The sequence below is a fragment of the Emys orbicularis genome, chromosome 2, assembly GCF_028017835.1.
Source record: "Emys orbicularis isolate rEmyOrb1 chromosome 2, rEmyOrb1.hap1, whole genome shotgun sequence".
NCBI lineage: Eukaryota > Metazoa > Chordata > Testudines > Emydidae > Emys > Emys orbicularis.
In genome coordinates this window covers 130179960-130207661 of record NC_088684.1, presented here as the reverse complement: position 1 = coordinate 130207661, position 27702 = coordinate 130179960, and positions in this window count along the sequence as shown.

Genomic DNA, 27702 nt, shown 5'->3' with positions numbered 1-27702 from the left:
AGCGAGCACTGTCTACTTTGTATACTGTGTTGTAATTGAAATCAATACATTTGAAAAAGGAGAAAAACATCCAAAAATATTTAAATACATTTCAATTGGTATTCTATTTAACAGTGCGATTAAAACTGATTATTTTTTTTTAATCGTGATTACATTTTTTTGAGTTAATTGTGAGAATTAGCTGCGGTTAAATCGACAGCCCTACCTATTACCTCATCCATCTTGTCTCTCTAATATCCTGGGACCAACATGGCTACAACTGCACTATAAAATTGCAAATTATGCATTTTCAACCAATAATGGACAATACAGCTCTTTATCTCAGCTGAAATCAAACTGATAATTTCCTCCCTAATTCTTAGATAATGCAGGATATTTCTGCAGGTTTTGAGTGTGTTAAAGCTAAACTTTTTGATTAGATTGCTCATTGAGTCAGCATAGGATGCTTCACAGAGTGGAACACCAGCCTCTTCTCCTGAGAGAATGGTGGATTGCAACGATACTGTAAATGTTGATTATCATGAGAAGATTTGCATTTTTTCCTCTGGTTAGCATCATCAGGATTTGCACTCCAGTAACTCAGATTTTAGACATGGGGGGGTAGGTGTGGGGGAGGGCTTCCATTAATATGTGCTTAAACCACAGGAAGCTTCTTAAGACAAACTAACTCAGTTTCTGGTTGTGACATGGAACATTTGTTAAACACACACATTTCCTTTACCCCTGACTTCCCACCCAGTGGGGGCAGCTGTAGTATTAGCAGCCATATGGTATTAGCAAAAATAACAGGAGTACTTGTGGCACCTTAGAGACTAACAAATTTATTAGAGCATAAGCTTTCGTGGGCTACAACCCACTTCTTCGGATGCATATAGAGTGAACCATATATTGAGGAGATATATATATACACACACATACAGAGAGCATGAACAGGTGGGAGTTGTCTTACCAACTCAGAGTTGGTAAGACAACTCCCACCTGTTCATGCTCTCTGTATGTGTGTGTATATATATATATCTCCTCAATATATGGTTCACTCTATATGCATCCGAAGAAGTGGGTTGTAGCCCACGAAAGCTTATGCTCTAATAAATTTGTTAGTCTCTAAGGTGCCACAAGTACTCCTGTTATTTTTGCGGATACAGACTAACACGGCTGCTACTCTGAAACATATGGTATTAGTTTCAGACCACTTATCTGTAAAGGATGTGCCAGACTTGATAAGAGAACTACAAAAGGCAGCAGCTTTCCACACAGCAGGATAAACAAATTTGGAAGTATAAAGGGGGATGGGAAGCATTAGTTTTAATGAGACACAGCCCAAACCACGCTGCAAAACCTAATTTTGTTGTGGGGACAAGATTTTAGTCAGACGGTTTTCAAAAACTTTGATGCTCAATAACCAATAAGCAGTAATCTAGCTTTCCTGAAGCTCCTGGTTCAGTTTAAATGAAATCTAATAACTTTCACTTCATGAAGTGATCACACACATTTTATATATTTTTTTCATATTCTAGTTTCATATAGCATTGGAGGCACTGTTTAAATATAAGAAATACTGCTAGAAATCCATTTGTGTTTAAAAACAAAAACAAAACGCCTCCACACTAAAAAAAAGCCTGCCTGAAGCAAAAGTCCTGTAGAGCAGTGTAGTAAGTGTTAGCAAACTAGATCCATTTCAAAAGGAAAACAAATGTTGCATTAAAGAGATTGCAACAAAGCGCTTCTAATTGCAAATGAGAGGCCAGAAGGAGAAACAGGCAAGGAGGAGCTTGTTGCAAATAGGAAATTTTAAACCATGTGCAGATTTTCCATTTAAAATAGGTCTTTTCCTGTAATGTATTTGGGGTGGGCCTAAAGTGGCTCGGATCATGTGTTTGCTTTTCAGGAGCATTTATACAAGTAGAGTCATGAAAGGGACACTCAGGCTCTTCATGGCATACAGAAATGAAAAACAAAACTATAAAAATATAGTTATCTTTTAATACTAATCACCTATATCTCATAGCACTTTACAAAGGCAATCATTATCCTCCCCAACTGACACTGGGGAAACTGAGGCACGGGGTTGAAGTGATTGGCTAGAGGTCACCCAGCAGGCCAGTGACCAAGCCAGGAATAGAACCCAGGTTGTCTGAGTTCCAATCCTGAGTTCTCATCCACTAGGCCACACTGCCACCTGTAAACAGACCTTAAACATTACAGTTTTGTACATTAAACATACACATTATTTAACACCTCCGCAAAAGCTGTTCTCAACCCCGATACCTCAGTCTGTTGCAAAACTTATATTTAACAAAAGAACTAAATGAAAAACCCCACAAGAATGTTTGAGTTAAGATCTGGACCAAGGAAACAGACCTCCCCACACACACTTCAAAGTCCTGCTATGGGCCTCCTCTTGGAAATGCCAATATGCAGAAATCCACCTTCTTCCCCCTAACCCCTCTGTCCTGTCCACCAGAGGGGCAGGTCCCCAGGGTGGGATGTAGGGGTACACAGGTCTTGTTCACAGAACTGGAGGAAATGGCGGATGGAGAGCTCCCGCTAAGCAGAAAGAGAAGGGGGAGCCGGTGATGAGCCCCAGCCAGGGCAGTAGATAGAGAATTGACCTCATTTCCCAGGGTCTCTAGTTATCCCGACCGAGTGCTCTGGCAGCATGCAGCGGAATGTCCATGTACTAGGTTGAAAGACTCCAGCCTCTGGAAGCTGGTGGTTTGACGTTCAGAAGCAGGGCCGGCTCCAGGCACCAGCGAAGGAAGCAGATGCCTGGGGCAGCCAATAGAAAGGGGCGGCACGTCCAGGTCTGCGGCGGCAATTCGGCGGCAGGTCCTTCAGTCCCTCTCTTCCTCTTCGGTGGCAGCTCAATCGCTCCGCTCAATCGGGCTTTTCTTGCCCCCCCCCCTTTTTTTTTTTCTTTGCCGCTTGGGGCGGCAAAAAAGCTGGAGCCGGCCCTCTTCAGAAGTACTGGGCCCCCATAATTCCCATTGATGGCAGTAAGAGGTACAGGTATGCTGCAACCTCAAATCAGACCACAGTCTGGCCCCAATTCAATTGCATATTTGGATGCAATCCAGAAATTGAAGAGACCGAGGACATCGTCTGAGCCCATGCAAGTTACGCAGCAATGAGGCAGACTCTCAGCTCCCCGGGACACATGAGCATCACCCCAGGGATTGGAGCAATGCAGCTGAACACTGCTAACCTCAGGAGTGCAGAGCAGCCAGGACCTCCCACTAATTTCCAGGAGAGCTGAATGTCACAATTCAGGGCAACTGCACACATTTCCCCTCCACGGTCCAACAAGGGCTCCTGCTCACCCCAAGAGAGGAGATAGCTTGGGAGTGTTTCCAGGCTGCACAGTTCCCTGCCTATTCCCCAGCAAGCCAGACTGCCTCAGCGGCCTGCTTTGCCTTCTCCTCAGAGGCTATAAACCAATCACCACACAGCTCTTTATAACCAAGCACATGTATTCTCACCATGAAAGCACTGCAGTGAACACATTAAAAACCTACACACATGCTAATGAGCTTACCAGAGAGCACCTCAACTCCAACAAGGGCACTGGCTTGTGTCAGTCCTTCCAACACTTCCCTGGAAGGGCTGGGGCCGTCCGTTTGCTGGGTCAGAAAGCAGGCCCCGAGTCAGTTTAAACTCAGGCTATTCATTCAAGAGTCCTTTCTTTGTCTGTGGATTCTCCAGAGGCCAAGTTTCTACTAGTATATGAGATCCTCCAGCAGGTGGTACCTCTCTGGAGATGTTAAAGCCTGTCACCCCCCCGACCTGTTCTTAGTTCCCGGAGGGCTGTGGTCACTGTCTCACATGGAATTACATGCAATCCCTGGCACACAATACAGTAAGATCTCCTGAAGAAGTTGCCACATCTGTCACACTGAGTACCACTGGAACACAGGCCACTTATTCTGGCGTCTAGTAGTGAGTTCACAGCTTGACCCAAGGCAACTGTTTTTGGAAATCTTGGTCACACTGCATAAAGAGTTCAGGGTTTAAGCTGCACCTAGAGGATTTTGATACTCAATTCTTATTACATTTTAAAGGAAACTGGGCATTCAATTTCTTAGGCAGCTTTGAAAAATCTCAGCTCAAGAGGTTTGCAAACTGGATATTCCTGAAGGCATTTGCTTATATCTTCTGTAATCACTGTTCAAAAGCAAGTAGGTGCTCAGATACCATGGTGATGGTGCACTGCCAATATGACATCCTAGAGAGAGAGACTTTCGTCCATTTCAGTTTACCTGCATTGGTTACATTTGACCTGGCTTAGTCTGTTTTTCCTCATTTATTCATTTTTTATTTTTATAAGATTGTTGGTGCAGCCTTGGATCTTGGACAGTTGTGTGCAGAGCAGAACATGATATAATTCAGCTTTCACCTTCCAGAATTTCAAGACGATTGTTTAGCTGAGGTTCTGTGCAATTTGACGTGGACATTTAAATGGAAAAGTTCTTCTAGGAACCACATTGTTACCTTTATAAAATTGCTGGAAGACTCTCAACCGAGTTTTACATAAATATCTTTAGTTTAATTTACTGGGGAAGGTAATTAATGCTGGGAAGTCTGACTGCTTGGCAGAATAAGTGGTTCCAGCTAACCACTCCTAGATCTTATGGTCCATGGAGGAATTTTAATCTCATTTGTTCCAAAGGTTAGACCAGCCATTGCAAATTGTTGTTGCATACAGTGGGCCAGATTCCTGGCATTACAATAACCACAGATCATGTAAGCAGAACAAATCAGGATGGCCTTACTAGCTTGCCACAGTCACTGCAACTGGCTCCTGGTCTCCCAGTTTGCTTGCTGAGCAGAGGTGGGTTTGCCAGCTACCCTGTCACTTTATGCTCCCTGCCTCCCACCCTATCACCAACTCAGTCCCCTTGTGTGTCTGTGTGTGTGTGTGTGTGTCAGTTTCTCCTCTGAAACAGCATCACTGGTTCTCTGTTCAATTGGCTGCACTGGGCAGTTTTAGTCCCTCAAATGCACCCTGCAATCTTTTGCACTGGTGCTTCACATGCCACCCAGGCTCACAGCACATGTGTGGTAAAGCCAAGAACAGAACCCAGGTCTGCTGACTCCCAGGCCTATGCCTGGGACTTTACCACCTGTCTAGCATGGTTCCAGGGCACCAGTAAAGCCTTATTGCTGGGTAGTAACAACTCTAGGGTTACCATACGTCCGGTTTTTCCTGGACATGTCCACCTTTTCGGCAATCAAACCCCCGTCCGGGGGAAATTGCCAAAAAGCCGAACATGTCCGGGAAAAATACCGGCTCTGCTCCTCCCCTGACTCAGACTTCGGCTCTGGTTAAGAGCCAAGCTGCCCGAGCCAGCGCTACCGGCTTCGGGCAGCCCCCTTGCCTCCGGACCCCAGCCGCCGGAGCAGAGCAGCTGGAGCCGGGGAGGAGAAGTGCCCGGCCGGGGGCGCAGGGTCTGGAGGCATAGGGGCTGCCCGAAGCCCGAGCGCTACCGGCTTCATGGTTTGCCGGGCAGCCTCCAGACCCTGCGCCCCCGGCTGGGCGCTTCCCCTCCCGGGCTCCAGCTGCGCTGGGGAAGCGCCGGCCGGGGGCGCAGGGTCTGGAGGCTGCCCGGCAAACCGTAAAGCCGGTAGCGCTCGGGCAGCCCTTTTCGCGTGGCTGGGAGGGAGGAGGGGGAGTTAGGGCGGGGACTTTGGGGAAGGGGCGGGGAAAGGGTGGAGTTGGGGCGGGGCCAGGGGTGGGAAAGGGGCAGGGCCAGGGCCCGTGGAGTGTCCTCTTTTTTTATTTTTTAAATATGGTAACCCTAAACAACTCAGCTTGGAATAGCAAAGGAAAAGTCCAGCAAATATTGCTGGCTCACTACCTCTTAAACCAGGAGTGAGCTCGCTGAGGAACAAATTAAACAGAAGGAGCAGGAGAAGGAGCAATAAGTTGGTATTCTGCTTTTTAATAGGATTTCCCTAGCTATGATTCAGCCTTAATTAATTGCCACATTTGCTTTTGGTGTCATTGGTGCATCACGCCTGACTACACCAGGAAACTCATCTGAGATTTTGCAGTGACTCTTACAGAGGGTGAAGAGAAAAAAAACAAACATCCTTAAGCGTTTCCAAAAGTGTTTAGTCTTGGTGTGTCTCTGGAAACACTGACACTTCCCACAGCAGCACACCTGGCAGAATCACCTGTGCCAACTTAAGAGTGAGCTAGAAGACAATCTGTTTGGAGCTCTCAGGTGAGATGTCAGCAAGTTAATGAACATTTCTCTTTGCAGATGCAACTGGCTGTAGGAATCCCTGATAAACTACGTTTCCCCCCCGTTTTTAAACACTGACATTTCCATTGTTTCTTGCAGAGATTCCAGCTGATTGGGACTGCAAACACTGTTGGGACTATTATAGCACCACTGAACATTCAAAATAATTTGTGCTGTCATAAAACAAAAACCTCTGAGTTGGGCTGCAGTTTGGAAAATGTGTGTTATGTCTGTGTATGGTTTATTCCTTGCAATGAAATTGGCAGGATCTAGGGCACTATAAAGAAGAAGTCACAGCAGAATGAACCCACCACTTCAAAAATTATAGCAAGTCAACATATAAGCATCTTTGGAAGAATGAAAAGGATCTTCCTTACTGTCTTATCTCATGCACTGGTCACAGACCCCAAGTACCACAGGCAGCGGCTATCCTGAGGTCTGAACATTTGGAGGGGAAGCAGCTAGCGTGATATGTTATGCAGAAACAAAGGAATAATTGTGGAAATAAGAGAGTGCTGGCACTATTTAGGTACTTGCAATCTCCTTGGGACATGGAACAGAAAGGCAGTCCCTCTTTATAGAGGGCCTGACACAAAGGGGTCGGGTCCCAGACTAGGGGGTTCCTAGGCGCTGACGCAGTACAAAAATAATAATTACGTGGCCCTCATCACAGTAGTATCTGACCCCTCACAGTCCCTTTGTGCAACAGGGAAGTGCCATTAAGCCCATTTTACAGATGGGAAATGAAGACCCTCAGTCTCCGTGCATGTCTACACTGCAATCATAGGTGTGATCGCAGCTCACATAGGCATACCTGCGCTAGCTTTAATGTAGCTAGCATGGCTAAGAATAGCAGTGAAGATGTGGCAGCATTGAGTGTGCTAGCCTTCCTGGAATCCCAGGTACATTCTCATGTTGCTAGCCAGCATTGGGATCTGTACTTTCGTAGCTTCACCGGCTTTAGATACCAAGATGGATGGATGGATGGTTGGTAGGAAGAAAGGAAAGGAAGAAAGCCTCAAAAAGAATAAATGTAAAACCAAAAATGGTTAGTTTAGAAGATCATTAAACTTTGCTAAAGTCCTGACAGTGTCATTATTTACTGTTGATCTCACCCGATAGTTCTGCATGAGCAGCTCACATGCCTGTGACATAGTGTTTAGCTATTCTATGGCATCAAATGGCTGTGTTTCTGTCTGATCCAATCCCTTTCCATCACGCAGTGTTCTGTCTGCCCTTTCCCACTGCAAACATGTCTAGTGCAAGTAGTGATTTTACAAACACATCAATACAAGCTGCTTCCTTTTGTTTTCATCCATCCAAGATTGTTTCCCCTGTGCTTATTCATCCCGTTTGATTTCCTGTAGGAGGTTCTTTGCATTGCACCTTCATCACAGAACAAGGGAGATTGTTTGCTCCTTAGCATTTCCGTCAACTCATGACAAATGCTGCATGACATTACCAACTCGCTCTGAGCTTTTGAACCTCCCCCCCCAAAAAAACCCCCAAAAAACCCATCTGACTCAGGCTGTTTTTCCTATTTGCTGCATTAGAACTCTATACATCCTGCTCAAAACCATTATTTGCAAGCTGCAGCCCATCTCTGCTGCTACAGAGTAGAGCTGTACACACAATATTTGCAGACAGAGAGAAACTACCTAGTGAGATTTCTTCTTTCTGCAAAGGAGAATGGGAAACAATAAATCACTGTTTGCCAGTGTAGTTTTGTGTATTTGCATAAGAAGGATTCTTTAGTGAAAACTGTTTGATTTGTGAACACTAAAGCAGTGTTTCACATTGTGGGAGTGCACATTTGCATATATGTGCTTACATGCATCAACAGTGAATTTTTAATTTGGGTTTTCCAAAAAGCAACACCTCATGAACACAGCTGTAAGGGAGCAGAAAAAAAAAATACCATGTGCCTTCTGTGAAGAATCAGGCTACGCACTACAGCCTGGATTTCAGATTTTGTGTAGCAAGCCACAGAATAAGCCAAGTGTGCAGAAATATGGTGCTGAGTATTCTGAATAATCAGTGAAGGATCACAGGCTGCATGGAGACATTCCACAAACAGCAAGAGTGGGAATTCCTAGCTACCTGTTATGCATCATTCACTCAGCTTTAGTCATGGCCATTACATGTGTTCTGTCCACATCCCCTCATCCCTCCACTCTCCAAATCTCCAGGAAGCTTCTGGCTCCCTCTCTGTAACCCCCATCCTCTTCCCCCCCCCCCCACTTTGAAGATCCCTGGGGCACATGAAACCATCCCAGTCCTGCCAGCATGTGCAGGTCAGAGTCCATGCTGAATCCCAGCACCATCTGGTTCAAATCATTTGCGTACGGGTCACTCATTGCTTCCAGCCTGAAAAGCATTTGGCTACATCACCTAGAATGTTGTTACATTAACCTGGGAGTCACCACTTAAAGAATTGTTTGCAGCACGAATCCCATCAAGCACAGAACGACTGCTGGTCTCAGAAGGAAGTGGTGTACTGCTGGCTCATTAATGAGTCCCTGGAACTATGATTCCAGCTCATTAATCCAAGGCCTTTACTGGCATGAAAACTATTGGTTTCGATAGAAATTATCCCTCCCCTCCAGAAGACCTAGCAATAGTTACTGGGGCTCTGGTGACACTGCACTGGGGCGGGCGGGGGGAGGGGATGTTCCTCCAGAACAGTCTAAGCCAGTGGTTCTCAATCTATTACCATTTTGGGCCGCAGATGCAGCTCTCTGTGTATTACGTGGGCTGCATCCACACAATAGATACACGACCGGTATGGCCCAGAGGACGTCCCATGTGCCAAAGCTGTGCGCTGATTGGGCTGCAAGCGGCCCACGGGATGAGACCCACTGGTCTAAGCTGAGCTCCCCGTGAAAATTACAAAAATGCTTTTAATCGGAAAGTAGACGAATCAGATCAGAAAGAGTCCTTGTCGGAGTCATGTGATAGCCCCAGCTGCCTTCAGCAGGATTAAAAACACATCTTACACTGGTTTTCACAACCTAGGCATAAATCCTGAAGGTCTTTTAGGCAAGGTCAGGCTTTGGCAGGGGCCACAGATGTTAATGCTCCCCTTGGAGGATGTTGCTTAGAGCACAGGGGTAAGCCCAAAAGATTTTGCCAACATTCAGACCAGAGTGCCCATATGTGGCACCAAACCTCAGCTATGGGGTGGGCAGCCCAGAGCCTTCACTTTAAGCTGTGCCAGATGCTACAACTGCACTTAGGAAAAAAGTATTTTCTTGCACATTATTGCCCTGTGAGCTTAAGAGTCACCCTATGCAATGCTACACCATGCATAAGCTCCAAGGACCTGGTCCTTTGAGACCTCGGTCTCATATGCAAAGTGAATTTCAGCACCGTCTGTCAATGCGAAGACTCCCAGAGTCGTTACAAGCGTAGTAAATGGATACACCACTACACTGTATGTGAAGGTATAAAAGTTACAGTAGAACCTCAGAGTTACAAACTGATTGGTCAACCACACACCACATTTGGAACTGGAAGTAAGCAATCAGGCAGCAGCAAATACAGTACCATGTTAAATGTAAACTACTAAAAAAAATAAAGTTAAAAAAAAAAAAGATTTGACAAGGTAAGGAAACTGTTTCTGTGCTTGTTTCATTTAAATTAATGATGGTCAAAAGCAGCATTTTTCTTCCGCATAGTGAAGTTTCAAAGCTGTATTGTCACTGTTGAGTTGCAAACTTTTGAAAGAACCACCATAACGTTTTGTTCAGAGTTATAAACATTTCAAAATTACAAACAACCTCCATTCCTGAGTTGTTCATAACTCAGAGGTTCTGCTGTATTTCACCCACTACTGAAATGCAGCCACTTCTGGTACGGTATGTAACAGGCAAGAAAGAACAGGAAATAAAAAAATTGCATGGTGTCTACTTGAAATTGCAGGGGGAATTACCTGGGTTATAACTTGGCCAGGAGAATCACAGAAATGTAGGGCTGGAAGGGATCTTGAGCAATCATCAAGTCCAGCCCCCTAGGGTAAACTCCTTTGTTTGGGATGACATCCCAAACAATAGCACCTCTAGCAGCACAGATCCCCCAGATCGTGCTGGGGCATTGGGCTCAGCACTGATACAGAGGGAAGAGTGCCACATAGATTATGATGTGGGTCAGATATTCAAAAAAGCCTGACTTTAGAAGCCTTCGTCCTATTTCCAAAAATGACTTAGGAGGCTAAATATCATGGATGTCAATGGGACCAAAAGTTCCATTTTCAAGAGTGACTTAGGAGTTTCTGAAGTTTCCACCCACATGACATGCCTTGTAATACATCAGCGCACAAACTGAAATGAGCTAAACACACATTATGAAAATAGCTCTGGAAAACAAATGATTTTGTGTTTTCCACTGAGCAGCTTCCACTATGGTTTTGCCATTAGGAACAATAAAATGATTTTTTTTTTTTTTAAAGGAGTAGGCAGGTCCAAGACACCCCCGGGACCATGCATTGTGCAGACTCAAAGATAGGCAGAGGCTAACTAATAGAGGTCAATAGAACTGAATTTATCACAAACTTTTTCAAAATTGGCAGCACTTAACAGTATTATTTAATCACGGAGATTTCACAGTGCTGCATTCCCTGCAGCGTCTTTCCGATTCACAGCCACACACAACCCAGTGATTTCATCTACTGCTCTGTCTCCCTTGCCAAGTAATTGTGATGAGTGATTATATTGGCAAGGTTTATCCTGGCAAGGTTTTATAACTCCGGGGTACTGGATGTGACCAGCGTTCTCATAGAGTGACAGGAGGGCCGCTGCTTTTGCTTATTAATGGCAGGCAGGAGTCTGCTGCGTGTCTGGGAAACTGGGAGGTCAGCAAAGGAGTGATGGGAGCATAAGGGCAGAGGAGACAGACACTTACATTCCACAAAGCCCTGTGGAAACAGAGGGATGCTGTTCATGAACATGGTCCGTCCTCAGGGGCTGAGAGAGAGCCAGGCGACAGTCCCAGCTATTTTAGAAGTTTAATTTTAAAATAACTATTGTCTGGCTTGTGTTTTCTTGAGCTTCCCCACTCCCTGGCTTTGCTGTTATCAAATGAACATTTCCTGACCACACATGCCAGTCAATCTATGTCTGGCACGTGAGCTGGGGATGACAGCTCTTGCTCCCGGCTGCTGGGACCAGGCTGAGCTGGAGGATCCGGGACACAAGAATCACCCCAAAGCACACTGTGGAAGTACTATTTCCCCTGACTCCAAGAGGTGAAAAACCATGAGTCAGCGTTGTTCCTAGGAGGCCAGTCACCTGGACTCAGTAACAGGGTCTCCCTACAGGAAGGCTGTAGAGACAATAGATTGGACTCTGTTCCTTCTACTGTGCAAATGGCTGAAGCCAGCCTTACTTAATGGCATGTCTCCAGCCTTGAAGCGATGAAGAATTGGGCGTGCACACAGGGCAGAAGCATAATTTGATTTTCATTTTAGGCTAATGAGCTCTAAGGACTAGCATGGGACCCCAGGAGCTCATTTCCTCTGTGAGCACAGATGGACTGGAGTCCATTCCTCTTCTCGGGCAATACGATAGTTGCCTGCATCAAGCCCATGAAGTGCCATCTTCATCCCAGATAACTCAGAGCGGCCCTTATGTTGAGTGATCCACAGATGTTTTCCTTCAGAGTTACCAGACATGTGTTAACATTTCCTATCAGGATTAGCTTGGTGACATTGTAATATGTAATTTACCTGCCCACCCTTGAGACAAAGATCTTGTTGAGTCATGCACGTGCTGTAACAGACAGATATTGCACCATAAAAGGCTACATTACAAGGTGACTCTGCAGGAGGAGATTTGCTGAATTCACTTGCAAACTATCACCATTAACAATCACCATGGTGCCCATGCGATTGCAGCTGGCTAGAAGGCTCTTGCTGCTCGCCCCATGGACTGAACCCCAGTATTCAAGAGAAGGGGTGAGCTGCTCTCAGATGGGCTGCATATGGAGGAGCCCCTGCCTGGCCACACGAAGGGTGTGAGGATCGGCGTTTCTTGTTGGCAAGGCTTTCAGTTCCGCAAGAGGATTGTGGTAGAGGTGGTTTAGCGGTCAGAGCCACTTCAGATACTGAATAGACACTGCACTGCCCCATAGCGAGTAAAGACTTTTCACCCATTGGATAATGGGATCCTAACAGTCCTTGTTAGTACAGAAATAACTGAGGGCCAGACCACGTGCCCCCTGAAGAGCTCTGCAAAGGGGGGCTGAGCTAAGGTGGCCACTCTCACATTCCCAGAATACTGGAGATGCTCTGCCCCCACCAGTGCGGCCTGGAGGGTGAGGTCCCACCAACAGGGGCAGAGCGGCACAGTGGAGCCCCCCTGTCCAATACCAGGGGTAACCTGGTCCAACTTCTTCTGAGTCCCGGTCACCGGACAGGAGACGAACCCTGGAAAAGCAGGGCTGTCGGGTTTAACACCAGACGAGTGGCCTGCCTAGGTTCAGCTCTCACTGCAGCACCACCGCCCCCTGCCTATGTGATATTAAATAAAATATACAGAGGTATACCTATCTCATAGAGCTGGAAGGGACCCTGAAAGGTCATTGAGTTCAGCCCCCTGCCTTCACTAACAGGACCAAGTACTGATTTTGCCCCAGAACCCTCAGTGGCCCCCCTCAAGGATTGAGCTCACAACCCTGGGTTTGGCAGGCTAATGCTCAAACCACTGAGCTATCCCTCCTCCCTGGATCCCTGATGGGGTACAGGGTGAGCTAGAGATGCACATTCCCCCTGCCTGCAGCTCTGCAGAAATTAGTCAAAGAGAGTGCAGTCTCAGCCTGTTCTAGGGGACTAGGGAACTGGCAGCAGGGGGTGGGAAGTTCTAGGAACCATAGCCAGTTGCATCTCCATGACTAGGGGACAGGCTTCAGAGCCTTTACTCTGGGGGAGTGGGATGTTCACACATGCGCATATGCAACTCCTCCCCCTTGTTGGGCCATGTCAGGGGTCCTACATGCAGGGATCCTCACAGAATTCTTCTCCCCTAGCCAGGAGGATCTGCATTCTCTCAGCGGGGATGAGCTGGGCCTTAATAATTTAAATGGTCCAAGTACAAAAACAGAAGTCTGGGTCTGGTCTTGCACTTGAAGTCTAGATATCCAGCCAACACAAACCCCGGAGCTTGGTCACAACAGCAAACCCCAGGGCTCCATAGCTGAAAGACCATTTATGCACAAATGGATGAGTGGGACTTTCAGGAAGCGCTAGAAGAGTTAAGGGCCTCTCAGCATTTCCATTACAAGCCTGAGGGTACAATCTATAACGTAGCCATGAAAACTGGCTTCGTGCTGACACTTCCCAACCATACAAGATTTTTTAAAACACAAGTTTTCAAAATGAAAATGCACTGTCAACTCAGCTGTTTCTAAGCCACAGGCCTGCCCAGAACTCTTGACAAAATGCAGGTTCCACAGCCCAGGCCCCTCTGCCTCAGTACTACCCCAGAGCAGCGGGTGGGGTGGGAAAGGAGGCTGTCTGCCCCACATGCTCCATTCGCCCTTTTCTGAATGCCTCCTCTAGACTCAAGTATCAGGGGGTAGCCGTGTTAGTCTGTATCTACAAAAACAACAAGGAGACTGGTGGCACCTTAAAGACTAACAGATTTATTTGGGCATAAGCTTTCGTGGGTAAAAACCTCACTTAATGATCAGAGGCGTAGCGAGCGCCCTCCGTACCCTCCGACCGGAGGGGGCCCCGCAAGGAAGGGGCCCCCTAAAAGTGGCAAAATAAATACCGCATTCCAGTTTCTGCATTGTAAGGGGCCCCGCCCGGACATATGTTTGGAGGGGGCCACCGTTCGGAGGGGGCCACGTTCTTTGTTGCTACGGCCCTGTTAATGATGCATCTGAAGAAGTGAGGTTTTTACCCACGAAAGCTTATGCCCAAATAAATCTGTTAGTCTTTAAGGTGCCACCAGACGCCTTGTTGTTCCTCTAGACTCACGGATCCCTTCACATACACCTTCCCACTGCCAGCCTCCATCTCCATCACCACCAGCTCTCATCTCAATGGGGACTTTCTGCAGCTTCTCTGTGCTGAATCCTGCACGTGTTGTGCTCGTGCCCGCTTTCTCACACACGTGCAAATGCAACCCCATCACTCCTGTTCCTGTATGAGTGCAGTGGGCCTTCACTCCAGGGTCCTACTCAAACTGACCCATTTCTAAAACCCTCCATGATTTGCTCCAGCGTACCTCATGGAATCCAACTCTTCTCTACCCTCACTAGTCCCCTTGTCCACACAACCCTGGGGCTAGGCATGCTGGAAAGGAAAGAAAAAGCCATTAACATTCTCAGGAGACGGGAGATTCTGGTTGTCTCCTGAAATGCCCTTGACATTCATTTTTGATTGTAGATCATTAATATTTACATCAATAATAAGGGGAACAGGGATATTGACGGACTATTTTTATGACTCTGTTACTGTATCAATTATAAATTAACATTTTTTCCCTCAAGTAAAGTACCATACGAGGGCTAAGAGCGAAAGGCAGGTTCCATGTAGAGTCATCATCAAGCACTTGCGCCATGCCTGCTCCAGTGGAGGAATTGGGGACCAGGACACCATCCTATCATTTGGGTAGTATGAACAAGGAGCACCCCCCTTCACGCCTGTGTCTCATGGATAGATAGGAAGCACAAAGAACACTCTCTACCCCTCCAAGCTGGTACAGCGCCTCATCCTTTTCCACAGCTGCTCTGTTTGTAGATAGCAATCAATCAGTGACCCATTGTCTTTAATGCTGCTAGGCTGATGGCTTCTCAATCTGCCCTGGTCTTAAACTGTTGAGCAAAAATCTCCCTGTTTCTGATAAAGGTGATGAGGAAGCAGTGGTGGTTACCAACCTAGAGAGAATGCCGAAGTGGCAAAGTTGGCTAGATAAGTTTGCTATGCACAGTAAGGCACACACGGGAGGTTCAAATAGAACTGCCCAGGAAGAAACAAAGAGCCAACTTACCAATGCTAGGACACAGGGCAGCATGGCCATCTTCTGACTCAGTACAGCACAGCAGAAGCATCATCCCAGGAAACGCTTCCCCAATTCGAATATGGTGTGAAGGTATCACTTTCTGGGCGCAGCAGCAGGGCACCTGCCTTGCCCCTCTGCAGCAGCATCTGGGAAGGTATCAGAATTATGCACTAGGAAAAGCTGGTGCCAGGGGCACATTACACACTGAATAAGTATTGCCTCCCCCTTTAGTAGCTGGACCCCAGGGGGGATAAGAGCCTGGAACTGTTGCCAGCTAATGGAGTGAATCCTTTAGCACATGTGGCAGTGACCTGTGTATTTGGTGCTGAGCTGCAGCCCACAGCACAGGGCTTTTGTTACAGACACCACCCAGCACTTGCATTGTGGCTTCCCAGAGTGACCTCTGTGCATCTCGGGGAGAAGGATTCAATGGTTGGAACTAGTGTTGGTTGACTCGGAGACATGTTCCTAAGGGCCAGGATGATACGTTCCAATCTTCTGCCCTCGCAGTTCTGTGAGGGCACCGAGAGTCCTGTGCATGCGAATGTGGCCAGGAAGAACAGTCAGGAGGCTGTGATGGGAGGGCATTAGGACCGGGGCTAGGAGAAGATGATGCTTGGTGTTGGTATTGGGTCCCTTCATCACAACGGGGTGCATTAGGGAAGGAGCGGTACAGACCTGTTTACCCTGGGTCTCCAGTCATGCCTTAGCAATTTCTAGTTGCAATCCCCATAAAATGGGCTGAGCCTGGGACTGGGTGTTGGAAAAATTTTAAAGTGTAAAATGAATCAATCCAATAAAATAAACAAGGTACAATAATGGTGTGACAGAGTCCACCCCTGTATCCACACCCTACACGCTATTGTAATGATCTTTGTACAAAAGTATGCCTTGTAAGAGATCATTTGAGAGCTCAATTTGCTGGTCAGTATTGTCTTGATAAAATGTGTAGCAACACTGCATGTAAAGTTAAGATTTTCCTTGTAACCATTTCTGACATGCCTCATTACTTCAGCAAGGCATGGTAAGGCACCATGGTTTCAGGGCAGGGGTGACACAGCTGCTCACTAGTCTGGATTATACCACAGTATGTCACAAATAGACATGTTATAAAAACCTCAACGGAATAGAACAGAATGCATTCACCCTTCTGATACAATTGAGAGAACCAAATATGGAGTCAAATATAGTAAAAATCTTAAGTGAACCAAACATACCGCAGAATCATTATAGATAGAGATTCCATGCTTGAATAATAAAAGGAGTATAGCAGTATAGAATATACTACCAGCCACCTGACCAGGACAGTGATGATTGTGAAATGCTCAGGGAGATTAGAGAGGTTTAAAAAACCCACCCACCACACACACAAAAAACAACCCCACACAAGAAAACCCAATAATGGGGGATTTCAGGTATCCCTATGTTGACTGGGAACACATCACCTCAGGACGGAATGCAGAAATACATTTTCTAGACACCACTAGTGACAGTTTCTTGGAGCAACTAGCCCTGGAAAGCACAAGAGGAAAGGCAAGTCTTGATTCAGTCCTAAGTGGTTCACAGGATCTGGTACAAAGGTGAACACGGCTGAACTGCTTGGCATATTTGATTAGCATGAAGAATCCTGTACAGCAGGCGGCTTTCTAATATATTCCCTGTATGAAAGTTTATACAGAATATTTAGCATTGACGTTATGGACTGTTACTTCCCAATGTTAGTTACTTAGAATGCAGAGAACAATACCCTGGTGTTCTATTAGCCGAGAGGAAAGCCACCGAGTATCACTCTTAGCATTGTAAATATTTCTTAAGACCACATCTTATTAAATAGGCTATTTGTTCTTTATATTAAAAACACATCAACTGATTATTAAAAACATATATTGATGTCTACCAGCTGCGGAATGGCTCCAGGGCTTTATGTAGCTAAACTTTCCACAGCAAGCTCTGTCTGGAGTGCTTTGAGGCCTTTCCAAATGAACCTCCTGAGACAGGTGTACCGATGTTGATATGCAAAGTGAAACTGGATATCCAGATTTCCCTCCGCCCCCTCACATTTAAAAAAAAAAAAAAAAACCACACATAAAAGTATGACTTCATTTTCCACCTAGAATATACTGAAGCGGCTGGCTAAAAAGGTGGAGACAGGCAGACATGAAAGGCTGGTAGTGTTGTGCCCATCCCCACTGGTAGGATGACATTGCTCTCTGAAGGCCACTTATCACCTTCACTCCTTTTCCACTTCCCTGGCACTTTTCATCTGAGAATCTCAGAGTTTTACAAACAAACACTCCTTAGACTGAGCTCTCCAGAGCTGGGACAGTCTGCTGTGTTACTGTTCTGAACTATGCCCAGGAAAATGGCATCTTCCTCTTTGACTGGAGTTCCTTGGCATTATAATAAATAGTATCTCACAACCCTCCTCCTGAGAGTTGGAGAGTAATTGCATCCCCATTTTACAGACAGGAAAACGGACCGAAGTTATGGGATTTGGCCAGCTTCATCTAGTACGTTGCAGGCAGAACTAGGAATAAAACACAAAGGCCTCACTCCCAAACTGTGCTCTCACTAGTGCAGGTCAAAAAATTTCCATTATAATGATTTTTGATGGAAGATTGCATTTTTGAACAAAATGCAATCAAAAAGGCTACGTTTTCACAAATGTTGGTGTTTTCATCAAAAGACAGAACCCCAAACTTTTCTACACTTGGGGTTTTTTGTCCACAAAAAAGGTAACTAGTTTTAACTAGCTATCTTCCCCCATTCTTTGTGCTGCTTCTACAAAGAAAATTAGCATTTAAGAGAAGAAACCCCTTGATGGTGCCCAGTAGCAAAGCAACTGTTTTTGTCCATGATTACCTACGGTTCTGTCTCATTGAGGATTACAGCGTGTACATTACGGATCTGAAATTGAATAGTGATACATCTTCAGGCTCGGTGAACTGAAAATTAACTTCTCTCATAACCTGGTGGAAGCATAATGCAAGCTGCACTCTGCTACCACTAAGGTTGAATGGTGCCTGTAAAAATCTACGTGGCAAATATGTACAAGAATGGGTGAGAGTCCAGGTTTGCTCCATCAAGGGAGAAGGTTGCATTTACCTTGTCAGTGTGCGAGACACACACAGACAGTGTTTGCATGTATGGGGTGGAATCATGGCTGAGCCACACTGAGAACGTACCCACTGGTTTCAGGCAGGTTTGTACCCTGCATGGCTCCCCTGTGCCTCCGCTGCTGCTATCTGTGCTACTGTGGCTACACCATTATTTATTCTTGCACTAGCTCTCATCAAGTTAGTACAAGCATGTGTACACAAACAGGGAAGATCAGCCTGTGTGTGTTTAATCCCTCTCTGTGCTAAGGAGCGGTGTTAATAACAACCCTAAAAGTTTCATAATGTTTTTATGCTATGTATGTTTGCCAAAACCATTTTTGAATTGCTTATAATTTTAATACCAGATTTACTAGTATTTAACCCCCATTGAAGTCTTTTCTGAATCGTCGAAATGCAGCCTTTTTGCACTATATTCTTATGCACTTTAAAAAGCTTAAAATGTCTCTGAGTTAGAAGGAAAGTATCTGAGTGACGTATTCTTGTACTGTCCAAAAAGAAATTACCCTTCTGCTGAGACCAAACGTAGAAAGTTTTAGTCCAAAAGGGAGTGTTTTGAGAAAGCTATGGAGTTATGAGTGAGTGAAAACAGAGGACAGTAATGGAAGTTGAGTGGCAACCATTTCTCCTTGGGCATTAAGTCTTGTGAAATGACAGATTTTTGGGACAGCGTATCCTTCCCATACAACCTCAGCATGAAATCCAGTTGGAGTGACAGTTAAAATGCAAAGATAATCACATTCGATAAGAAATCATAGCACACTTTCTGTCACAGTTACTAGCACCTCAGCCACTGAAGCTGTTTCATGTAAAAGCAGGAGGGGTGTGTTAACTTGAACCAGGAAAGAACACAAGACAAATAGTATGCATCTTCTATCCACCTAAATAAATGTTAGTTCATTAAAATGGCAAGAGGGACCCAGTGACAAAGCCAGAATACTAAATCCTCAGCAAGGTGAAAAGGTCCAAGTGTAAATGCTGTTGCCAAGAACAGGTTGTTCCGGAGTCTGTGTGCTGGGGTTTTCCATTATTAATGGGTGGTAAACAGTGGTGTTTGTTGGCAAAGAATCAATTAGTGTTTGCTTCCTTAGCTCCCTTCTGCATTAGCCTCAATGTTTTTTATAGAAATGTTTTTTTGTTTTTTTAAAGGGCAAAAAAGTAAGTTGTATAGTTATTTATTTGGTGGGAAAGAAGCCAACATCCTCAGAATGGCTGTAATTGTGAAAGAGAAACAAGCGAATGTGATATTTAATTGTAGGAGTCTATTGTCCTCTGCACTGCGCTGTTGCCTGAGAGAGCGAGCACGTGCACGGGCTGGGTATCGTCGGGGACCACAATCACACTGTCACGTTATCCATACCAGGGGCTGGTGGGTTCCTAGGCACAACCACAAGGAGGGCAGTGAAATCAGAACACTGATTCTGGGGGTCACACTTGAGAATTGGTCATGTGACTTCCTTGCATATACACCTCTATCCCGATATAACGTGACCCGATATAACATGAATTCGGATATAATGTGGTAAAGCAGTGCTCCAGGGGGGCGGGCTGCGCACTCCAGTGGATCAAAGCAAGTTCGATATAACGTGGTTTCACCTATAACGCGGTAAGATTTTTTGGCTCCCGAGGACAGCGTTATATCAAGGTAGAGGTGTAGCTAGTCATTGAGAATGAGCAAACAAAGGCCAAAACCATTGTGTGAATGGCACACAGAGCCAGGAACCTTGTTAAGCGCACTGGGAGCCCTGCTAGCCGGATAGGGCTCAAGGAGAAGAACTCTGCGAATTGAATTCTCCACTCTGTTTTACTTTCTTCGTCTTATAAGACACTGTCTGACATTACAGCGCGTGCTTTGCCTCAGACCCATCCGCTGTCCCTCTGGGAGCATCTTCTCGATACCAGTCCCTGGGCCTCCGCTTTGCTCAAAGGGGGGTCCTGTTGCTCCACTACTCCATTACTGGGTCCAGGGGGTCAGCATCTGTTTCTTGCTGTGGCTCCTGCAACAGGTCCGAAGGAGCTCTGACTCTGTAGGAGACTTCCCTTCCTGGGAACTATGCAATCAGCAGACACACACAACAGCCTTTTCTAAACAAGCCAGCATCTATTAGTCAGCAGGAACAGAGCGTAAAGCAGGGGTGGGCAAACTTTTCAGCCTGAGGGCTACATCTGGGTATGGAAATTATATGGCGGGCTATGAATGCTCATGAAACTGGGTGTTGGGTGTGAGCTCCGGCTAGGGGTGCGGGCTCTGGGGTGTTGCCAGAAATGAGGACTTCAGGGTGCGGGAGGGGGCTCCAAACTGGGGCAGGGGGTTGGGATGCAGGAGGGGAATGAGGGCTCCGGCTGGAAGTATGGGCTCTGGGGTGGGGCTGGGGATGAGGGGTTGCAGGTGGAGGAGGGTGCTCCGGGCTGGGGCAGGGGGTTGGGACATGGGAGGGAGCAGGGGTGCAGGCTCTGGGCAGTGCTTACCTCAAGCAGCTCCCAGAAGCAGCGGCATGTCCCCCCTCCGGCTCTACGTGGAGGCGTGGCCAGGTGGCTCTGCACGCTGCCCTGTCTGCAGGTGCCGCCCTTGCAGCTCCCATTGGCCATGGTTCCTGGCCAATGGGAGCTGTGGGGGCAGTGCTTGGGGTGGGGGCAGCGTGCAGAGCCCCCTGGCTGCCCTTACGTGTAGGGGGCGGAGGGGAGACATGCTGTTGCTTCTGAGAGCCACGTTGAGTGAGGCAAGCCCCTGACCCCGCTCCCTGGCTGGAGCAATAGAGCAGGGCAAGCCCCAGACCCTGCTCCCCAGCGGGAGCTCGAGGGTCGGGTTAAAACGTCTGGAGGGCCGGATGCGGCCCCCAGGCCATAGTTTGCCCACCCCGGCGTATAGGGATATGGGGCTATAATAGTAAAGAAAAGCCTAGACAACTGTCACCTATCCAGTCAGTTCCCCTTGCTTGTTTAGGAGATTCCATCTTACTCCCGGCATGGAAGACAGACTGCAAGCCTGCAACCAGTCTTCCTGGCCCTGGCCAATGGTCCTGGATTGGAATATCCTCTCCCACTGGGACAGCAATTTTCTTATACAAGCCCCATAACACTTGTGTCCATTGTTTCAATTCCCAGTCACACTGTGGCCCCTTCCACTGTACTGCCCCCCCCCACCTCAGTTCAGATGGGGGGGGAGGGTGGATTGTGATGGGTAATCACCCATCCATATTCCAAAACATCCTCTTGGCCAGCAGTCATTCCAAGTTAATGATCCGGTCATTGGTCTCCATTGTCAATAGTTATCTTGGAGATACATGTTGACAGTCCTTGATAGCTCATTCATACCAATCTTGACATTCCCCATTCCCAGTGAGTGTCTCTGGATCCAATAGGTGGCAATGTGTAAAGTAGGCAGGTAAACTGAGTCACACCCAATTTTCATAACCACAGTGCAAAAGTTTCCTCACATTTGTCACACAATCGGCACTTTGTTGGCAGGTAAGTGATGGGCTGCAGATTTTCTTCTGTGTTTCTTTCTGCTTCACGAGCATCCCACACTAAACCCTGGGTTCTTCAGTAGAAAGTGCATGTGCGCACTCCAACACAGCAGAGTTATACAGCAACCCCACAGCAGAAGACAAGAGGGAGGCAATTACTCCTCTATAATTGATTGAAATCCGCCCTGGGCTAGTGTGACTGAGCCAAAGTGATATTGAACCATAAACTCTGCTTACAGCCATACACACCAATTACCCAGAACTTGTGTGGGGGCCACTGCCCGTGCCAGCCCAGCTGGAAGAAAACACTGCACTGGATATAGTGCTGGCATGTCATGGCAAATGCAAAGGCTCTATTTGGGCAAGTCATTGGAAGTTTAAGGCTGTGCCCCCCTTGGAAATGACAGACCTCGGTAATCCATGGGATTTAGGACACTGAATTCATTTCCCTCACAGGGACAAATCAAATAGAAGTTCATTTAGTTACTGGCCAGGGAGCCCGCAGATATGGATCTTTCTGGGTCCATTTCTTTTTCCTGTTATGCTCAAATCCGTGTTTGTGACCCCTACAATGGAACCACTTCCAGGACCCCAGGCAACTTGTGCACTTCTAAGGAGAACCTTCTAAGAAAGCTTAAAGAAAAAGAGAGACAAGGACATTAAATAGAGTGGAAGGGTGTATGTAGTAGGGTTCTGCCAGGGCTGTGGTACTATGCAATATTTTTATTAATGACTTGATAATGGAATGGAGACTATGCTTATAAAATTTGCAGATGACACCAAGCTGGGAGGGGTTGCAAGTGCTTTGGAGGACAGGGTTAGAATTCAAAATGACCTAGACAAATTAGATAATTGGTCTGAAATCAACAAGGTGAAATTCAGTAAGGACAAGTGCAAAGTACTACACTTGGGAAGGGGGGTGGAAATCAAATGCACAACTAGAAGCTGGTTGGTTGGGTGGTAGTAGTGCTGAAAGATCTAGGGGTTATAGTGGATCACAAATTGAATCAGAGTAAATCTGATGCAGTTGCTAAAAAACAAACTATATATTCTGAGATGTATTAACAGGAATGTCATATGTAAGTTATGGGAGATAATTGTCCTGCTCTGCTCAGCAATGGTGAGGCTGCAGCTGGATTACTGTATCCAATTCTCTCCTAAAGCTGGGCACCCAGATTTGGATAAATTGGAGAGTCCAGAGGAGAGCAATAAAAATGATAAAAGTTTAGAAAACCTGACCTGTGAGGAAAGGTTTAAAAAAAAAAAAAAAGGGGGGGGGGCCTGTTTAGTCTTGAGAAAAGCTGTCTGAAGGGGGACTAGGGTTGCCAATTTTCATTGGATGTATTCTGGTGGGAGAAATCACCGTGTGGGGGCTGCTTCCAGTTGTCATGAGCAGAAGGACACTCAGTCCTACCCAGCTGTACTGTGCTGATCCCAAGGGCTCTCCCAGGTTTAGAAGCTTTAGCCCACCCTGAAAAGAAACGCTCAGTGCCGGACATGCCCGTTTTGTTTCAGAGAAGAGACTTCCAGGCATTTTGGAACATGCTTTCTGTTTTGGCACAAGAGCAAGGACGCCGTGTTATATTATAAAACTGGGATTTATGAGGATCGGAGCCCAGAGTGGTTGGGGCAAGTCTATCAATCCCAAGTAAAGTGGACAAAGATGACAAATCCTGGGGGAGATGGCTTCTGACCCACCTGGCATGTTAGTTCATTGGCCTAGTAGATACATCGGGGAAATGGAAGTCACGAGGAACCTCTTGGTTCCAATTCCAGCTCTGCCACTGCCCGATCTGTATCAGGTCAAGTGACTGCTCTGTGCCTCAGTTTCCCCATCTGTAGCATGGGATAGGATACTGCACTCCTTCACTTGTGTGTTGGGAAGTTTTAATTTATTCATATTTGTAAAACACTGACCCCTTCAAATGGAAAGTCATCTCATTATTGTCATCATCCTAGGATTCATACTGCACGTGTACTTCTACAGCTGTTGGAGTCTAGGAATGCCCTACAGGGTCAATTCTCTAGCTTTACCTCATTTTAAATGTTGTGAGCAATTAATTGACTGTCAGCTCGTCTGTGATAATGGGTGAGCCTCTCTGCAGATAACAGGCTTCTATAGACGTGCACTGACTGCCCGACATATCCTTTGAGCGCTAGAGTTCACTGTTACAAGTATAGTTGTTGAGTCCTAAGCAAGAAGTGGAGGGGAAAAGCCAAAGCTAGGTTATTTGAAGTATGAAACCAGCAAGTCTTTAGTAATGACAGCATGACATCTGTGTGACTTTGCCTCCTTTGCTGTTTTCAGAGCTCACAAGTGCTTACTATTAGGCCACCATATGGCAACGTCGACAGGAGACTAGTTTTAAGGAAGAGCTGATTTGTGATTTCTAGGAGCTTTGCACAGAGAACGAATCAATGATTTAATAGTTTGGTTTAGGGAACTCTCAAGGTCATATCAGCACAGGCTGGAATATTTCACAGGACTTTGCTGATTAATAGTGTCCTGCTCATCAACCGTGCTTCACTGTCCAATGGGCACAATCAGCTGAAAAGCCATCCTTTAGCCCTGTCCTGACTGAGTAAATATAGACGGCCTCTCCCGCAGGAGAGCTGCTCTCTGCTAGATTTCTAACCACCCTTCCTGCCAGTGCTGTATACAGAAGGACTGGGTGGTTAACTGCAATTGGGTGTTTATGGGATAAGTCACAGGAGCCTAATGCAATACTCCTCTACAGATTCTACCTGAGGGCCCCAGTCCTACACCTCGCTTGGCACAGACGCGCCGCTATGCCATGAAGGAGCTGCACTGGTGTAATGACACAAATCCAGCCACACAGAACTCACCGCAGGATCTGGGCCGGGCTTTTGTGCAGGTCTTTGCAGTTCAGCATCTGGGACAAGCATACTGAGTCAATGTTAATGAACATTTCTGAGGTTTCACTTTGGGGCTGTTTTATCAATATCACCTACGAGCTGAGAGTTCCCTTTAACGCACTAAGCCATGAACAATTACAAATCTCTATCGAGAAGTGAAGGCATGTATGACAAATTGTGGTGATTTAGAGGTATAATCTCAGCCGGCACAGGCCAGGCCTCTCCGATTGTGAGTGCAGTTTACACGTGTGGAATGAGCTTCAAGCACAGATCTGAGCAGTCTGGGCCTCTAATTACCTTCAACTAAAGACCCAAAGATCAGGATGCAAATGCCACGGGTGAGAGAGAGGCCCAGGGGACTGCTTACTCCAAAACACATGGCAAAAACCAAGAGCACCACACACATTGTTGGCTGCACATTTTGCACGACCACACAGAGGTGGCAATATATCTGTACAGATCCCACACTAGGGCCCAATCCTGCCATTTGTTCTGCACAGGTGTGCCTCTGTGTACAGAAGCTGTTCATCTTGTATGCCTTCGGAATGTGAAATAAAGAAAGGGGAAAGTTACACAAGTGCTGTAAACAGTTATATTTTCTACATCCACCGGTACAAATAGTAACTTACTTGATTGGCATAAGTGCATGTTACTGTATAAACAGAAAAGAGAATTAAGGCTATTTGGCTGGCAGCACCAGAACTGTGACCCCAGCGCTGCCTTCACTTCAGAGGCAGAGAAAGATGGAGGAGGATGCCTTTTTGAACTAGATTTTCACTTTTTCTGCTCTTCAGGATGGAAATACTCGAAAAAAAGCCTTAAAAATCATTCTAATACCAGCTAAAGAAACACACCAACAGGGAGATTTTCAAAGGTATGAGGGGCTTGACTGCCCATCATAATGGCTCCTCCACCAACTCCCTCCCCTAGCTCAAGGGCATGACCAGAACACAGGGGGCATGACCATGGGTTCCTTATGCTCAGGTGCTCCCTGGTTGTCAAATTGGCCTTTTGAGGCTATTGGCAGGCTCTGGGGCTGGTCTGATTAAAGCAGAGGGATCAGCCTAACATAGCCTACCGTGGATCAAAGGATTGCAAAGGCCACTTTCTTCCCATGCTGTGTGATAGTTGTACATAGCACAGCAGAGGCTCATATGGGGAATTTGAACACCTGTAGAACTCAGGACAAGCTTCCCCTCACTTAGCATGTTGCATCTTACTGTAGAGGCTGCTCCTATTCCAGGATAGCAGCCTACCACTGCTACCAGCTAAGGATTGCTCTGTTAGCTCAAGTAGTAAAGGACTGCATTTAAGGTACTAGGCTCTGATCCCATTGGGGGGGTTGGCATTACACGCCATACATGATAATTGCAGGTTATCTAGTATGTGTGTCGTCTTGTGTCAAAGGGGTGGGATGCAACTTCATAATATTGTCTCTTCAACATTACCGCTGAATATGCCAATGTGATAATGGGCAGGTTGCCAAACTTCTCAATTATGTAGAAGATTGTCTCAAGTAATCACCCATAACCAACCTGTAAGGGGTTTTTGCTTAGATGGAGGCAGTCTCCACCTCCGGCAGTGAGGAACAGATAAAATATTGTCCCAACTAAGAGACAGAGTTATTTGAAATACTGTTGTATCTCCTGACAAAATAAGGGCTTTTTGCAAGAATTCAGTGTGTACTCACAAAACCTCACTGTTGTAAAATATTCAATTTAAACTTACCCAGTTACTTACATTTTCTATGCTAACAACTATGATTATATAAATGCATTTTAATCCTGGAGCAAAACATACATCCTACGTCTTTGCTTTGTGCTATTACTCCAGCCGCTTTTTTTATAACGAATATTCATGGGTTTTTATTGGGTTTTCTTTTTTGTATTTAATCTTCTATTCCTCTTTGTCCCATACAGTACATAGAAGGCAGTTTCAGGAGCTGCAGACTGTGATTTAAGGTCAGCCACAGTGAGTCTATTCTTATGGAACGGATGTGATTGAAAGCCCATAATTCACCACACTGGGTGTCTCTGCTCATGGAGTTGTAAGCAGTTCTTTTTTAAAGTCTTGTCACTTTTAATATTTATGTATTAGATACATGAACAATGCCTACCCTGGCTTTCAGCTCACTCCCCTGCTGCAGGCAACTTGCACAGCAAATGAGATTTTGGGGTAGAAGGTTAACAGTGACCTCCTTTACATTCTTATCCAGTGTGCTCTTTCTGAGTGGAACGTGGGGTAATGCTGCCCAATAGCTGCTTCTTTCCAGTTCAATAACTGGGATCCTGTTGGAAATCTTGGCTGCCCCTTCACTAATTCTCCCTTCCCCTGGGCTGATCACTCCCGAAGGGAAACAGCACTGCCTGCTTTGTTCACAGCATGGAATTAAGAAAAGAGAAACACCTTTGTTCCATCTCCATATGTGCATTATTAACTATGTTCTTTGGTCTCCGGGTAGGAGAGCATGTTTAAAATTTACTTACACTCGTCTAAAGAGTGGAGTAGGTTTAGAGCTAGGACAAACACTGGAAGTGCTAATTTGCTCCACCTCCTCCAAGCCCTTGCTAGCCCAGAGACTCTGCTTTTCCTGTCACTCCTTTTCTACCAGAGAAATACAATAGCACTTAGAAGACTCACGATGGTGCTGGCACTAACACGCTCTTCCCCCACCCCCACTTCTGTATTCCCTCTTTTCATCTCTTCTTCTGGTTCCCTATCATTTTTTTGCTGAGCAGCGTAGCAAGGAAGTTTATATAGGAGGAGGGAAGGCCAGCCAGTGTATATCAGCTAACCCTCCAGGCCTCAGGGCCTGATTACAGGACTGGGAGCTCCATAGCCCTAATCGCAGCTCTGATTCGGTCTGTACCTTTGGCTAACACGTCATTTATGATTTCAGGGGTTATGGTAATAAACAGTATCCATGGCAAAGTACATAAAGCCATTCTCAATTAGCTTCTTGTGTAAGCTAGGGTTACCATATTTTGAGTGTCCA